At 45.0% G+C, this 10,496-nt stretch overlaps 1 non-coding gene across 1 annotated transcript; it reads left to right on the top strand.

Annotated features, from left to right (window-relative positions):
- Positions 1-3,876: 3,876 nt before the first annotated feature.
- Positions 3,877-3,950, top strand: trnan-guu (transfer RNA asparagine (anticodon GUU)). Its single transcript has one exon. It is a non-coding gene; the product is annotated as a tRNA-Asn (tRNA).
- Positions 3,951-10,496: the final 6,546 nt, after the last annotated feature.

The raw sequence follows: 10,496 nt of genomic DNA, 5'->3' as shown, positions 1-10,496 counted from the left end.
TAATTTTGATGGAATTGCAATTTCCCTGGCCCGAAATCGACTAAGGGCCGCGTTGGTGAGAGCACCGAATCCTAATCACTGGACCGCCAGGGAATGCTGCATTGCTGCATCGCTATATCGTAATGCTTAATGTGATGAATTTTTATCGCTATCTCATTTACACGCTGTATGAGAAAGGTTTAAAATTGTAAGTGCTCATGACTCAGTTGTAAAACCATTGATTGTGTGTGAGTCTATTCTTTATAGGAGGTGCACTTGAGTCCGAAGTTTCAGTTCTATATATGTATCAAGAGAATCAATTTTCACCAGATTCTTTAAACCCAATAAAATAATTTATATTGAGTGGGCTGGATGAAGGAACATGATCCATGTAAGAAATTGTTATCGTTTTACTTCAGCTGAATGCTCATAAAAGTATTGGAGTGTGAACTCAATGGATAACCGCACAGCTGGCAATGTTTGCGGAATATATTCGTGCAGCCAAAATGCACAATGACAACCTGGAACTGTGCGGCACTGAAACCTCGGGTGAAAACAGTTGAAGGCTTCGCCCGTTTGTGGTGTTGAACCACCCACCTTTTAGCTACCAACCAAATGCTCTAAACCATTGCGTCACAGATACACACTGCAAGACATCCAAAACCAGGGTTTCAGTCAGTTAAAGTTTCAGATTGCTCCGACCGGGATGGAACTTGTCCGCTCTCAGTTCTACTTTTCCCAAGTCAAGTGTGGGACATTTATTGTGGATGTGTGGAAGCAGGCTGGTCGCGCACACTGCAGACACTTCCATGTCACCGCCAACCAGCTCTCTTGCAACCGCTCTAATCTGCCATCCAGCCTACTGGTGCCTTGTCTGTGACGAAGTATGCTTCAAAATTTTTGGCATGGTTGGTTCCATGGTGTAATGGTGAGCACTCTGGAATTTAAATCCAGTGATCTGAATTCAAATCTCAGTGGAACTCAAGTTCTTGTTATCCCAGCTGCTGAAAATTTGGGACAAACAAGTGAAAAGCACCTGGTGCTGGTGAGCAGTTTTCTTGCCTTTGTCATTGATGCTTGATCGACAAGTCAAGTTGTCAAATTGTATGCTCAACCTTCAGTTATCTGCTTCAAATCAGCGGAGGAGAAATCACTTCGTTGTCTAATGCTGCTTTTGTCTGCACAATGTGTACTGAGAGTATCTGTGCAACATGCATTCCGCAGGATGAATAAAAGCAATGCCTTTTGAAATGCAGGCACTGCAGGTTTTGCACTCGACAACACGTTGCATTTTCTTTTCATTAATTTTACATTAATTCATTGCAATGCCAACGCATTTTTACTTGGCAAGATCGATAATTAGCAGAGCATAATGAAGAGTTCGCAAAGTTTCTGTTTAAGGAATGGACTCAGTCGAGAATATGTTGTGGATTTTATTTTTCAGAGGCTATTTTCCCTGTGCTTGGGTCTTCCTGCGCAAATATGTGAAAAAGCTGGGTTTGTTAAAACTCCAGAGACCGCATGGCAGTTAGTTGGGACAAAAGACCTCTCAGTCATCCATTGACAAAAGAGCTGTCAGCCAGGAAGGGGGGCCACTGACAAAGCCACTCTAATTTGTAAAAGCACTTCTCACCTCCATCTCAGAAGGAGACACAGAACAATGAACCCACCAGCCTGGCCAGCCAAGGAGGAGCTGGGTCTTTCCCAACACAAAGGCTCAGAGAGATGCCCAGACTAAGGGCCATCAGCCCAATGCATGGGTGGGATGGCTCTTCACTGACTAAATACCCATGCTTAAAAACAAAGGGGTTTTAAAGATTGGCGGGAAAGATAGGGGTAGCAAGACTCCCAGAAAGACAGGGTCCAATCCACTTTATTTTTTGCTTGGAGTTTGGTGTGAAGCTTGGAGCTTGCAGCTTGTGTCTAGAGAGAGCTCTCTCTCGCTCTCGCTCTCGCTCCACCGATCGATGTCCCAGAGGAAGGGGTCGCAGTACTGCAGAAGAAGCCACCGAGACTGAAGACCAGGCATTGTCTTCCCACAGCTGAGCTGAGCAAGGAAACGGGCTGCGTGTGGTGGTGAACATGTTCGCAAGTATCCGAAACCAGTAACCAGATATCCCAGCCAGCTGACTCAGGGCTCAGGGTTTTCTCAGAAGTGATGCTTTTCTGAGCTATTCTGTTAAGGGTAATTCATTGGTACGGGTGGGGTTAGAATCCACCATGGAATTACTGCGTGTTACGAGGTCGCATTTCTGTACTGCATGTATGTTGTTTGTAACCTGGATTTTATTCTCCACAGAGACAGTGATTTCGTTTAGTAGAGCATGTTTCAGCCAGTGTATGCTAGAACAAAAAAATATACTACGATTTATCACCGAAGCATTCCTTTCCGTGACTCATTTAATTTACACTCTGAATAATAATTCCCGGATCTCGAACATTCGTAAGGTGGGGGCGTTTCAAACCTTCCGTCTGGCAATTGGGCGAGGATCACAAACACTTTACCAAAGGATATACTTGCTTTGGAGGCAGTTCAGAGAAGGTTCACTCGGTTGACTCCGGAGATGAGGGGGTTGACTTATGAGGAACGGTTCAGTAGGTAGTGCCTCTACTCATTGGAATTCAGAAGAATGAGAGGTGATATTATCGAAATGTATAAGGTAATGAAGGAGCTTGACCAGGTGGATGCAGAGAGGATGGTTCCACTGATCGGTGAGACTAGAACGAGGGGTCATAATTTCAGAATAAGTGGCCTCCCATTTAAAATTGTGATGAGGAGGAATTTCATCTCTCAGAGGGTTGTAAATCTGTCGAACTCACTGCCTCATAGAGCTGAGAAAGCCACATCATTAAATAAATTTAAGACAGAGATAGCTTCTGAACTGATAAGGGAATATGGCTTATGGGGAAAGGGCAGGGAGCTGGACTTGTGTCCATGATCGGATTAGCCATGATCATTTTAAATGGCGGAGCATGCTCGATGGGCCATATGGCCTACTCCTGCTTCTAGTTCTTAAGTTCTTATGTCCTGAATAGCGACACACAAAAAAATGCTTTTTATCTTGGTTCCACCTTATCTTCACGTTTGTGAAACAGTTGGCTCGTTGATCAAGGGCTTTGATTCTCCGTTCGGAGTTGTGAATTGAAATTTACGAGGGGTCCCAGAGGAGTCCTTTTATTGCTCGCAAATTTTTAAATTGCATCAAACTTTTGCAAAGAAGGACTTGCATTTCTGCAGTGCCTATCAGGAACTCATGACGCCACAAAGTGCTTTACAGCCGTTGAGTTATGTTTGATGTGTTGTAGTTTGGGGAAAGATGTGCCCTGATGACCAAACATGAACCTCAACTCTTTGCAAGGAGTTTGGTGCAAATAATCATGCGTCTCAGGGACTTGTACTTTCTTTGAATAAGTTTAGCTTTTTCCCGCATTCAAGCTTGAAACAGAAACTGGGCGTCCATCTCATGGGAGGTTTGGGGCTGATGTGTTTCGCTTTCAATCTTTGAAATTTCACCAAGCAAAGAAACGGTGAATCCAACTGTCCCTGGAAACATTTAGTTCACGTTTAATCACAGGAATATCCGCAGTCAGGAGATGAAAAAAGGAATTAAAACCTAATACCGGCTTCAGGACAATCAGAATACTTTGTCACAGACAAGGCACCGGAAGACTGGAATGTCGATTAGACATGTTGCGAGAGAGCTGGTTGGTGGTGACATGGAAGTGTCTGCAGTGTGCGGGATCAGATTGCTTCCACGCATCCAGTATGAATTTCCCTCCATTTAGTTGGGAAATGTCCCACTGAGAGTGAATAAGTTCCATACCAGTCGGAGAAATCTGAAGCTTTAACTGACAGACACCCTGGTTTTGGATGTCTTGCACCTGATATTTCCATCAGTCTCTGTGGCGCAATGGGTTAGCGCGTTCGGCTGTTAACCGAAAGGTTGGTGGTTCGAGCCCACCCAGGGACGAAGTTTTTAACTGTTTTTCCCCGAGAATTCGGTGCCGCACAGTCCCAGGTTTTCATTGTCCGATTTGGCAACACGAATCTATTCCGCAAATGTTGCCAGCTGTGCAATAATCCAATTGGTTCCCACTCCAATATTTTATGAGCATTCTGTTCCATTAAAACGATAACAATTTTTTTCATGGATCAAGTTCCTCTATCCAGCCCACAAAAAATAAATTATGTCATTGGGTTTAAAGAAACTGGTGGAAATTGATTCTATTGATACATATTTTGAACTGGAACTTCGGTCTCAAGTGCTCCTCCTATCAAGAATCGGCACATACACAATCAATGGTTTTGCAACTGAGTCATAAACACTTACAAATTTAAATCATTCCCATACAGCGTGTAAATGAGATAGGGATAAAACTTCATCACATGTAAAGAGAAAATGAATGATTGAAGATACCACTGTTTCTCAGTCATGATATTCTTAGTTGTTTCATTCTGAAGAAGGTTATCGGCTAATTAACGGTAATTAAAAGAATTCTTACTTTTGCACGTTGGCTGCATGTCGTCAATTTTTAGAAGGTTGTGAATTTAAAAATGGTGTTCCAAAAGTTATCGCCGAGACCTGGAATCAAAACTGTTTGTCGGTGGCATAAGGAATCGTTTTAGCCAATCATTAAAAGATGATTTCAAAGAATCACGTGGCGTTAAATTCACATCACGGTTACCATTGATTTCGGTATGAAACAAGTGGATTGAAAAGGCCCATAATGTTAAATACAGAGTAAAGCTACCACGACACAGTCACATCAAAGCCTCCAAGGGCAGGTACAGTACATGTTAGATACAGGGTCAAGCTTCCTCTACATTGTCCCATCAAACTCTCTCAGGACAGGTACAGCACGTGTTCGATACAGAGTAATGCTCCCTCTACACTATCCCATCAAACCCTCTCAGGACAGATACAGCCCGTGTTAGATGCAGAGGAAAACTCCCTCTACACTGTCCCATCAACACTCCCAGTGCGGGTACAGAACGGGTTATATACAAAGTAAAGCTCCCTCAACAATGTCCGCTGAAACTCACCAAGGGCAGGTACAGCATGTGTTAAATGCAGAGTAAAGATTCTTCTAAACTGTCCCTTCAAACGCTCGGAGGGCAGATGCACCAGGGGTTAGATATAGAGGAAAGTTCCCGCTACATTGTCCCATCAAACTCTTCCAGGGCAGGTGCATGTTGCATATGCAATAACTCAGTAGGCTTACTACAGTGAACTCAATCTGGTGCTCCTGACCTTACGTTTATCGCTGTCGAACTAAGGATTAAACATGGAGGCTTTCTTTATATACAAGGGTTGCATGTGTGTGCCTGCGGCCCAATGACCTTCGACGGCGGGTCCCCCTGGTGGCACATAAACCCGGGCATATATACATTACAGTGCAGCACGTGTTTAATACAGAGTAAATCTCCCTCTACACTGTCCCATCAAACCCGCCCAGGTAAGGCACAGCACAGGAAAGATACGGAGGAAAGCTCCCATTATACTGTCCCATCAAGCCCGCCAGGACAGGTACAGTACGGATTAGATACAGATTAAAGCTCCCTCTACATTGTCTCAACAAAGAGTCAGAGGGCAGGTACAGACTAAAGCTTCCTCTACACTGTCGCATCAAACTCTCCCAGGGCAGGTACAGTATGTGTTATATGCAGATTAAAGCTCGCCCTATATTGTCCCATCAAAGACTGACAGAGCAGGTACAGCCCAATTAAGATATACAGTAAAGCTTCCTCGAACCTGTCCATCAAACCCTCCCAGGGCAAGTACAGCATGGGTTAGATACAGAATAAATCTCCCTCTGCACTGTCCCATCAATTTCTCCCAGGCCAGCTATAGCACGGGGTTAAATACAGAGTAAAGCTCCCTCTACACTGTCCCATCAATCTCTCACAGGACAGGTCCAGCACGGGGATAGATATAGAGTAAAGCTCCCTCTACACTGTCCCATCAATCTCTCTCAGGACAGGTCCAGCACGGGGTTAGATACACTATAAATCTCCATCAACACTGTACCATCAAATCCTCCCAGGACAGATCCAGCACGGGGTTAGATACAAAGTAAAGCTCCCTCTGCACTGTCCTTATTAATCTCTCCCGGGGCAGGTACAGCACGGAGTTAGATACAGAGTGAAGCTCCCTCTACTCTGCCCTATCAAACACTTGCAGGGCAGCTATAGCACGGCGTTAGATACAGAGTGAAGCTCCCTCTACACTGTCCCATCATTCTCTCCCAGGACAGGTCCCGCACGGGGTTAGATACAGAGTAAAGCTCCCTCTGAACTGTCCCGTCAATCTCTCCCAGGACAGATACAGCACAGGGTTAGATAGAGAGTGAAGCTCCCTCTCTACTGTCCCATCAATCACTCCCAGGGCTGGTGCAGCCCGGGGTTCGATACAGAGTAATGCTCCCTCTACACTGTCCCATCAATCTCTTCCAGGACAGGTCCAGCACCGCGTTAGATACAGTGTAAAGCTCCCTCTACACTGTCCCATCAATCTCTTCCAGGCAGGTCCAGCACGGGGTTAGATACAGAGTGAAGCTCCCTCGACACTGCCCCATCATTCTCTCCCAGGCAGGTCCAGCACGTGGTTAGATACAGAGTGAAGCTCCCTCCACACTGTCCCATCATTCTCTCCCAGTGCTGGCACAGCACGGGTTATGTAAGCACAAATGTTTTCCTGGTAGAATCACTCGACACTCGGGGTCAGTTCCAAAGCCAAAATGGCCTTTATTACACCGGCGGGGAAGAGAGCCTCTGGACCAACTCCAGGCACTCCACTCCACTGAACAAAGAAATTCATCGATATTTATATGTTTTAACAACAGTTCATTACAATTACTTAGCCCATGTCGGCTGGACACAATCCAATCATAACGACTATAAATTACAAATCGATTCCACTGGGTCAATATAATTGGCCCCCAGGCACCAGGGGTCTGCGTGATCAACTCATGTTTTAGCTGGGGCTTATTCATGGCCTTGTGATATTCTCAGAACCCCTTATCTTTTCTGTCTTTGGGTTTTGTCTGCACCTAACCCCCTTATCCTTACACAGTCACAGGAATTTCTTTGTTCAGTATTTTGCTAGGACGTCTTGTCTGTGGTTTATTTGTTTAAGGTCGTTCTGCTGAGCTCGCTCTTTCCAGTGTTCCTGTATACAGAACTGCAGTATCATCAGCTGCATAAAAATGTAGTCAAGCTAACTGTTAGCTCAATTCCCCTAGTGCTATGCAGAATCCCTGGCAGCCATTTTATACTGGCTACCATTTTACACATACATATATGCATACATATATTCAGAAGGTGCCTTTGCCCTACAGCAACCCCTCCTTTCGGTAATGGACTAATCCTAGTCTCCTTTAACCGACAAGATAAGTTGTTGCTCGACTTATATTTTTATGTACCACCCGGTAATTCCTGCCTCAACGCGCTGGCCAGTCACGTGGTGTCAGAAGTCCCAGTTGCTTTGATCAAATTGATATAGTTCAGATTCCCCTTTCCCTCTGCTGGACAAGTCTCTGTATTTACTTGAGCCCTTGTTCTGATACTCCTTTTCGTGCATAATGCCTGCAGGATCGACAGGCCGTGACTCTCCATGTTAGTGCTAAGACCAGCTGTATCCCTCCCAGTATGTGTAATATTATTCCAATCCAGGGGTGGATGTTTATGTTAATGCCCCAGTCCCAGACACTCCTCCACCAACTCTGGTTTTGTAACTCTTGGTCAGTATCCTTTTCCAGTATTTAATCTTTGTCTGATAGAGTCTGACAAACTGGCCTACTTGGAGTTTTAGTTCCCTTAATACTTGAACTAAAAGTGGGATTGGGGCCTGCTCTGGCTCGTCATAATCCTGCAGGTGATCGTGGAGCTGATCGCTGGCGTTAATGATTTTGGGCCTCTGTGTCGAACCTGGACAATGCGGGCTTGTCCTATTGTGATGGGTCGTCGGGGTGTGAAGCAAAAGTTTGGTTGTGAGATCTGACATTGTAAGCCATTGTACCGATATGAATGTGCCGTGGTAGAGACACAGTATTTCCCTTTGCCCCCATAACCTTTTCTGGCAAAATGTGTGAGGGCAGGTATTATTACCAATACACATCCATCGGTTGGATTAAATCCACATTCGACTAGTTCTCCCTGTCCCACCGGGTGAGGGCACACCGTAATGTCACCCGTCTGCTTGCATCCCATCAGGAAGATCCTATAGAGTGTGTTGTCTCTGCGGATAGCAGGAGCTGCAATCAGACAGTAATGGAGGGAGATGTTTTCCAATATGAGCCCGATATTCTACAGTTGATAAAGGGGAAACGGTCCTGAGTCTTATGTGCCTATAGGTATCATCAGGGCTATTCCCGCTCCGTCAGCTTTGCCCATTCGACAGTTTAGGATCACTGGGCATACTCTGGTTAGTCCCTTCAGAGTGCAGTTATCCAGTGTCCCCTTCAGTTTGGCCAACTGAGCCAGATGTGGGCTGTCTGTCCAGTCTGGCAACTCCCCCCTTTGGATATGATCGAGGTTGTGCCGTATCTGTCCCACCATACATAGGCTATAAGCGTGACAGAGTTGTCCCTGTCTCAGTTCTGCTGTATCTTCTCTCACTCTGTCGATAAGGTGATTGATTGTTTTTGCCTGAGCTTCCAGGACCGAGAGGCCATCCAATTCGATTTCGGCACCCTCTCTTCCGAGTTTGGCTTGATCGTCCTGATTCCGCTCTGCCCGTTCTAATAATCCGTTCATCACCCCTTTATTCTGCTCCACTCTTTCATTTAGCCTTTGTATGTCCAGTGAGTTTACTATGGAGGTTCCAGCATTGAAACCGGCAGCAACATCATTAACTATTTCCCTATTAGTCCTAAAAACTGGCTCCCGTCCTCGGAATCTACTGGCACCCATGGCATCGGTAGCCTGCTGCATTACAACTTTACTTAATACATTAGACATTTTTCTTGCCTGCTCTGTACAATATTTCTGCATCTGTATACCTGAGATATTGATCAGGACAGGCACAATTTCATGCTTAACATTATCATACAATTGTTCACTCTCGTTGGACAGCACGATCCTATTTTCTCGTCCCCTTGTAATTGTTGGACATGGCAATTCCTTGGGCAGCGTGGTGGTTCTTATGGGGCGCGGTGTCCGAATGGGTGAGAAGCATACATACAACGATATTGCGGCAGCCTCTACCTGCTCATAGTATCCACACAGCTCCACCCCATTTTTGTGGGTGACTAACGGTTGTGGCTGGGCAGGAGGCGCGCAAATTATTCCAAAGATACATCCCTCGGGCCCCCCCGGCCTCCCTCGTCTAATGCTTCTTGTGCCCGTGGAGCATTGCACACAATCTCTATTCTTATCCGGATTCATTTGCAGCCATGCGTTAAAATCAGTTCTGTCCATGCTCCAGTCCTTGGCTCCAGAAATGCATATTCCGTCAGTCAAAGTAAACAAAACCCCATCGTTGATGCAGTTGTGTCTTTCTTGCGTGTGCTGTATCTCTCGTAGTCCGTCTGTATTATCCAATGCGTGTGTGGGCCTCAAGGTTCCCAGTATCATGAGTCCCCAGAGTCGAAGTCGCCGCTGTGGTCCCATCTCGGTGATGGTTTTATCTGCAAATTTTAAACAGATAGCCTGGTCGTCACCAGGTGATAGGTTCTGGTCTAATTGTGTCGTGGTCACTCTGTGAAATCGGAGGTAAGGGTTAGATGATCCATATTTTTATAGTCGTAACATCTCGATCACTTCATGTCCCTGTCTGGGCTGCCGTCGGTTTTGTATTTGAGCCTGCTGTGCTCGAGCCTGCACGATGAACCATCGAAATATTATGCAAACTCTAATTAACACCACTATTCCTCCAAACATCGCAGTCTGCTTTACTGTTAGGTTGGGTTTGTGGACTCCCCCGACCCACCGTGGGATACATTGGCTCGATTGCCATAGGTGATGGTGCTTTGGCTGCACAATGCACTATCCGTCTGGTCCTGTTTTTTAAATCTCTTCCAGCTTATTTATCTTAGCTTTTAACTCTTGACCAGCTAGTTCTGTTTTATTTTTATTCTGTCTATCCCACCATTTCCACTGTCTGTCAGGTGAGTCTTCTCCATTTTAGTAAGAAATTCAAATTACTAAGGTCCAGTGTAAAACAGCTGTCAATGGAAGGGTTAACTCCTTTACAGGTTTGTAAGAAATCCTCATGTCATTACGTGACTTCGCGTAATCATCCAAATCTTTGTGCCTTCAAGACTTGCTTAGAAATTAGGAATCCGTTAAAACAGCAGAAATCATTAGTAAAGTGGTCATAATAAACATTTTCTCATCGGGAAAGGCAGCATTTTAGATTAAACTCCATTTTTTTCCTTAACATCTAATTGAAGTACTTGCCAAATATTTTTTTTTTAAATGAGAGCACATATTTTTAATAGCTATATTGTTTACTGAAATCCAATTTTCACACGAGCCGTATACATGCCAACATTTCGGGTTTTTTTAACGGTCCCGT

This window comes from Pristiophorus japonicus, unplaced genomic scaffold (genome assembly GCF_044704955.1).
Source record: "Pristiophorus japonicus isolate sPriJap1 unplaced genomic scaffold, sPriJap1.hap1 HAP1_SCAFFOLD_33, whole genome shotgun sequence".
Lineage (NCBI taxonomy): Eukaryota > Metazoa > Chordata > Chondrichthyes > Pristiophoridae > Pristiophorus > Pristiophorus japonicus.
Note: the sequence above shows the minus strand (reverse complement) of the source record. Positions and strands in the feature narration are given on the sequence as shown.